The following is a 7,006-nucleotide window of genomic DNA, read 5'->3' on the forward strand; positions in this document are numbered from 1 at the left end:
TTATCCTACTTATCCAAGAGCATAGGAGATCTTTCTATTTTTCTGATATCTTCTATAATTTATTTCTTTAAAGACTCAATGTTTTTGCTATGCAAGTCTTTCACTTATATGGTTAGTATTTCCCCAAGACTTTATGCTGTTATTTTCTTATGTAGGACAAACCTTTCAAAAATATAGAAAACAAATAGACTTGCTATTTTTCACTTTAATAGTTTCTTTTTACTCTTCACTTTTAAAATTGCTATGGGTGGCTAGTGGCCCAGCAGGAAGGATAGGAGAGGCTACCAAAGGAGGAGAATTCTGGGAAGTGTAATCAAAAGGATTTGCCATATAAGCCTAGGAAGAGAGGACACATCAGATGTTCTCTGGTAAGCCAAGACCATGTGGAAATACATAGATTTAATAGTAATGTGTTACTAATTAAGACAGAGCTAGCCTCTAAGAATTCCAAGCCACTGGCCAACAGTTTTATGATTAAAAAAATAAAATTGCTGTGGTTGTATCTTGTATTATTTTAAATAATTTTCAAATTCAAATATATTTTCATCATATTTCCCATGACGAAGTCCTTTCAGATGCAACCGATTTTATTCCAAACTGTCATAATTCATGATAAATATTTTAACTCCAAACTTTCTAAGAAGTATATACAAAGAAGACCATTACACATTTATCTAAAATTGCCCTATGGATTCTCAAGCAAGTTTAATGGTCTCCTCAAATGCATATAAACGATCCAATAACTTGTTCAGCTTTCTTGGTGTCTTTGCAGAGTAAACCCCTAAAACACCTGATATCAAGCCATTTGTTAGGTAGTATTCCATCAATAAATAAATAGTTTAAGACATTTCCTACATTCAAGATGAATCATTATATTAAGATAAGATAAACTTTTATAGGTGCTTTTGAGCATTATACACAGATTTTGTGTGTGTTTTATATCAACCAATAATAAGTGAGTGAACTTTAAACTCCATATTACAGCCAAATAAGCTGCTACACAAATTTGCTATATTTGGTTGTTTCTATGCAATTGAAAGAAGGTTGTTAAAGAAAATGGGTCCGTGAATTTCAGGGGATCTGACATAGGAAAAATGGAAGAAAAAAAATAAGTGTGCATGGATATAATTGTTCTTATTGAATAAATAAGATAGAAAGAAATTAAGCAAATTAAGCTACCAAATTGCATAATTTATAAACAGAAAATCTGTGATTTGAACCCAGGTGACTCTCCCCAGGACAAACAGGTTGACAACTAGGCCAGTTGTCTTTACAGTAAGTTTGACTAAATCAAACTTAAACAATGGCTTGTTGTTATTGGGGAGGCAGCCACCAGTGCTGCACTGTGAAAAATTGTGAACATGAATAACACATGCTTGTAGCCTTGATGCAGTTTTCAATTTCAGTTTCATTCATAAAGCAATCAACATTTAAAATGCATTGAACATTTTGCATATGCTAGTTTCTGTTTATATGAAACTCCATTTTCTCTATACATATTTCATTGCTTTCCAGTACTGATTTGGCTCTTTTGCTTATTTTAGCAACTAGTATTCTACTTCCTTGTTCTTTATCCTAGCAGGGGCACTCAATCATAGAATTTTATTGAAAACAATTATTGTTAAAGAATTTGGTGACATTATTTCTTTCCTAGAGTATATAAAACATTCTATGACACTAGTGTGTACAAATGGTTTAACTTCAGCTATTTTATGGGACTTTGTATATATATTTAAAAACTGATCCAATAACAAATCTTCTCTGACTTTATAGAATTATAATAAATATTTGCATCATTACAACAAAATTTTCTTTCATCATTAATCTAAATATTTATTAATTCAAAATTAAAGTTCTCAATGCCAATAAAATACAAAATAAAAAAGTACAAATTATGGTAAACTTGAATTCAAGTTTTCTATAATATCAAAAAACTTTTATTATCACAATAGCATTGCATAACATTCACAAATCTCTATCGAGCACCTGTAAAATAGTTTATCATTTATGGTCTCTGAACTATCAATTAAGTGTAGCTATTAATGTTAAAGACTTTAACTCTTGACACAGGAGACTTACACAGTAAGTATCCTCTGGAGATATGGGAGCACTCAGATTGCACCTTTTGTTTCATCTCCCAATGAAACTTGAGGAACACCACAGGGAAAGCAGGGACAGCCAAGGCCTCTGGTGGTCTTGGCTTATAGCAAGAACAGTGTTGTATCTGTCTTATTTCTTTGGCCAAATCCAGTTAAATCAGGAAGTCCACTCAAAAAGGTCACAAGCTCAAAACAAGTTACCCAACAAAATGTTTGGTAAAAAGAAGACTAAAAACTCATGAGTAGACCAAATTTGCTATGTTCCCACATTTATACGACCTCATTTTTCTCATCTTGTTTTCTCTGTGATATCCTGCAGAGGGAGCAAATTTCAAGTAGCTCCCCGTATTTCAGCTTAGGACACACTTCACCCAACTGTCAATGTGAAGATTTTATGAAGATACTAAATATGTGAAGAGAAATTTCAGGCTATATATCCAATATTCAATACAAGGGCTACACTCACAATCATCTTCAGACTTTTCAATGTCAACAATTTCAGTAGCAGAGCTTCAGGAAAACTGGGCTATTTTTTTAAACATGTGAAGTTTGCTGTGTTTTCTCTATTATTGTTACAAAATAATATTACTCTTTCATTTTGTATTAATATAATGAGTATCTGTTACAGATAAAAAGGCCATATGGAAGATAAACTAAACATGAAATTAGATAATTATAACATTTAACCAAAGCATGAGCATTGATGAATGATATTTGAGTTATCTCTCCTAAAGTGTATTCACTCATATCGAGTGCTACTGTATAGGACTACAAGACATACATCAAATAGTAACTCTAACTAAAAGTTCGTAACATTGGAGAAATGAAGAATTTGACACAGTCTTGTGGGCATAACAGTACTTTCACTATTTATGAATCAAAATAAATTATGTATTTTAATTTACAAGTAGGATTAATTTGTGCAATATAGCTCTAAGAAATATCAACAGAGGGGCTGGAGAGATGAGTCAGTGATCAACAACACTAGCTGCTCTTCCTGAGGTCCCAGGTTCCATTCCCATCCACATGGCATGTTGTAACATCTGTAACTCCTGTTCCAGGGTATCTGGTGCTTTCTTCTGGTTTTCAAAGGCACCAGACATACACATGATATACAGACTCACATCCAAGCAAAATACCCAAAAAACATTGAAAAGAAACATCAAGAGAAAAGAAAATTTGTGTTTCTTATGAGACTTTAATGTCAAATATGCAAAGTTAGCCTAATGTAGAATCTTTGTGTATACACACTTTTAAGGTTGTCCTAGTTTGGTTTCTAATGTTATGACAAAATGCTATAATAAAAAACAACCTGGGGAAGGAAATGGTTCCTTTCATTTGAACTCAAAGCAGGAAGTTTGAGGCATGATCTTAAGCAGAGACTATAGAGTCTTGATCCTCATAACATGCTGAGCTGCTTTCCTATACAATCCACGACTTTGTGTTCTGTGCTGGTAGTAACTATAGTGAGCTGGGTCTCCCACATCAATCATTAATCAAGGAAATATCTGACAGACTTACCTATAGGTTGATCTTATGGGTTGATCTTATAGTTGCATGGATGGTTGGGGTAGAGAGATGGTGGGGGATGTGGGAGGAAAAGAGGGAGGGGGAAATGGGATTGGTATGTGAAATACCATTGTTTTAAATAACAAACAAATATAAAACAGAAAAAATGAGTTCTGCTTGCCAAATAGCTGTGGCTTCAAGTTGGTGTAAAACTAACCAATCGGCAGTTTATTTCAAAATAATCATTGGCATACTTTTTGCAGTCTGTGGTGCTTGGTTGTGGATCTCTGCATGTGGTTCCGTCAGTTATTGGATGAAGGCTCTATGATGATAGTTGGGTTATTCACCAGTCTGATTACAGCAGGACAGTCCAGACTCCCTCCCCACTATTGCTAGAAGCACTGAGAATCCTGCTGAAGAGAGGGAGGCAGAAATATGTGAGCCAGGGAGGTAAAGATCATGAAGAGGACAAAGCTAAATCTAGGCCTACAGCCATGGTGCCTCCACAAGACTGAAATGTAGGAGACATTTGTGTAGCTGGATCTATTTGAGGGGCCCCTGATGAAAGGACAAATATTTATCCCTGGAGCATGAGATAACTTGTTGGAGCCCATTCCCTATGGTGGGATGCCATGCTCAGCCTTAACGCAAGGGTGAGGGTCTTGGCCCTGCCTCAATTTAATGGGCCCAGTTTTGTCAGATCTTCACAGGAGCCCTTACACTGTGGGAGAAGCAGATGGGGAGACCTAGGGAGGAAGACAAGGGGTGGCAGAAGGAGGGGTAGGAGGAAGAGCTGTGGTTGGAATGCAAAATGAAATTTAAAAAATAAAAAGAAAATATAATGGCTCACAACTTAAATTGCTTTCAAATATTACTAGAAGTGAGATTTTTATAAATAACTAGATCAGTTTCTATTTCCAAAGTATATATATCCTTTCTTTTTGATGAAGATACTTAAAAAACCTACATATAAAACATCATTTTAAAGACACGACACTGAAACAAAAATTTTAATAAAAGGTAAAAGCTGGCTGAAAGAGACTAGAAATTTAGTAAAATTTGATACAAAATGCATTTTGGAGCCTTTGGAGAATGATAGATGTGGGTTTTGTTTGTTTGTGTTTTGTTTTTAGGTTGTTTTTTCTTGACAGATAATATTAAAATGGGTTAGAAAGACTAAGAGAGGAAACATTAATAGATAAACCTGAGGTGAAAATTCGTCAAGTTTTATATTCCCTTTTATGAATAAGTGGATCATCTCCTCACCTGTTAAGAGTGATAGGCTCACAAGTCAGTTGTCCTTCTTCTTGGCAGAATCATTCATCTGGAAAGATGCTCCTGCCAAACACCAGACCACCTTTCAGTGTGGCTCATTTCTATTTTTTTCCTATCATGTAGATGAAGCATCATTCCAGTCTTACTCCTTCCTTGAACTAAATGACTCATCGTCTTCATATATCCAATCCTATATGTAACATGAATAAATAAATGACCCAGAGACTGATATTGGGGTTCAAATTTCAAGCTGAATATCAGGAAAAACAAGACAGATGGCCACTAGGTCTTACTACTACCTCAGGTTGAAAGGGTGATCCATGCACAAGCTCCTCACCAAGTCTCAAACTGCTGCCTCTCTTCAGTGTAGCTAGAGAATGAATGCCTCTCTGAGATCTTGCTTCTGTTTTATATACTTCCCTACTATTGGGATTGAAGGTGTGACCTATAACTTTTTTAAACTGATTCACTCTTTTGTAGATCTGGGTGACCTTGGACTCACAGAGATCTGTCTATCTCTTAATACTGAGTTCAAGAATTAAAGGTGTCAATAACCTCCTCCTAGCTTCTGGCGGCTGGAATTAAATGTGTGTGCCTGGATTCTATGGCCTGTGGCTGTCTTTGCTTTCTGAATACTCAAAAAGCTTTAATAAATCATAAAAAATAAATCACTACACAGTTTTTCCTATAATCCCAACTGTTCATGGGTCTCCATTGCTAAATCATCTCAAGGGCATCACAAACTGGGTGTTCATTCATTAATCAACATTGTGCAGTTGGCTTCACAGGACCCCAGATGGTGAACCTATTCTTTGTCTCTTATTATCAAATTATAAAACTATGCTGTTTGAATTTCCAGGGTGGACATAACTACAGTGTTCTGCCATTGTGTCCTCCCACTTCATTCTTATGAGATATTTCTACTGCACAGTATGTGGTATGGACAACTACAGGGTATACAAGGGCTGGGAAAAAAGCTGACACAAAGATTGAGAAAAAAAACATATTTTAAAATGTATTCTTCTGTTTTATTTGCTGACTTGTGATGGAGCCCCCAGACCTTGCAACTAAGGTTAATAATCTGTCATAGAGTTAAATTTGTATCCCTAAGTCATTTTTAGACAACTGTTTGTAGTTACATCTTAGAACTTTTGTGTTGTTTCATCAACTCTCAATCCAACTGTCTTTGCTTCAGAGAAAAAGAAAAGTAACATGTTTCTTCCTCTTCTTGCTGTGGCCTTCCTCACCATAGTTACAGTCCTCATTGATGGGTAAGCTGCACACTGATTTTCCATCTGGGTAGAAATAAATCACATTACACTTTACTGTGTAAATGGTTTCCAGATGTGTATTAGGTGTTTTCCTTTTTTCCCAGTAGCCTCTACCATTTTCTCTCCAAGTTCATGCATTCTTTTTATTTTTTGCTTTGAGCTCTCTGAGTTCACTTACTGCCACATGTGTTTGCATCACTGCCGGAGCCCTTTCGCATCTCAGGGGCCTCATCACTGAAGAAAACTAACTTTCTCTCCCCCAGTAGCCGGTAACTGCCAATAGCCCCACAACTGACAGTGTATCTTCACAGGCTCCTCCCCATCAATGCTGTCATTTTGGCTAGGCGGATCCTATGCAAGTCTTGTATATGTCATCACAGCAACTCTGAACTCTGTTACATACCAAATTCTGCACTTTCTAGCAGAATACTCCTTTGTCAGTAATGGTGACATAAGTCTGTAAGAAATGTGGGAAGAAAAGAAAGACATCTTGTATTAGTTACTTTTCTATTGCTGTGATAAGCCTACTGATCAAGTTGTGATAAGACAAATAAGACCAAGGAAACATAGACATATGGTTTCATGGTGTTAGAGTCCATGATGGCAGAGAGAAAGAAGGCATGACCAAGGGATTAACTGAGAGCTCACATTGCAAAATTACAATCAGGTAGCATTTAAGACATTGTTAATGGCAAGTGTATTTTGAAACATCAAAGTGAACTCTGAATGACTCCTCCTCTAGCCTTCTAATCTGTCTCAAAATGTTCCACCAACTGGGTATGAAGTGTTCAATCATATGGGCCTATGGAACAATTCTAATCCAAACTACTACTGATTAGTTTGTTGGAAGGT

The 7,006-nt window shown here is 36.0% G+C and overlaps 1 long non-coding RNA gene across 1 annotated transcript; it reads right to left on the reverse strand.

Moving 5' to 3' along the window:
• Positions 1-3,278: 3,278 nt before the first annotated feature.
• On the reverse strand, positions 3,279-5,289 carry LOC121139360. Its single transcript, XR_005876312.1, has 2 exons — positions 4,875-5,289; positions 3,279-4,021 (listed from the first exon to the last, which is right to left on the reverse strand). It is a non-coding gene; the product is annotated as an uncharacterized LOC121139360 (long non-coding RNA).
• Between the last annotated feature and the right edge of the window lie 1,717 nt (positions 5,290-7,006).

Source organism: Mesocricetus auratus, unplaced genomic scaffold (assembly GCF_017639785.1).
Source record: "Mesocricetus auratus isolate SY011 unplaced genomic scaffold, BCM_Maur_2.0 Super-Scaffold_15014, whole genome shotgun sequence".
NCBI lineage: Eukaryota > Metazoa > Chordata > Mammalia > Rodentia > Cricetidae > Mesocricetus > Mesocricetus auratus.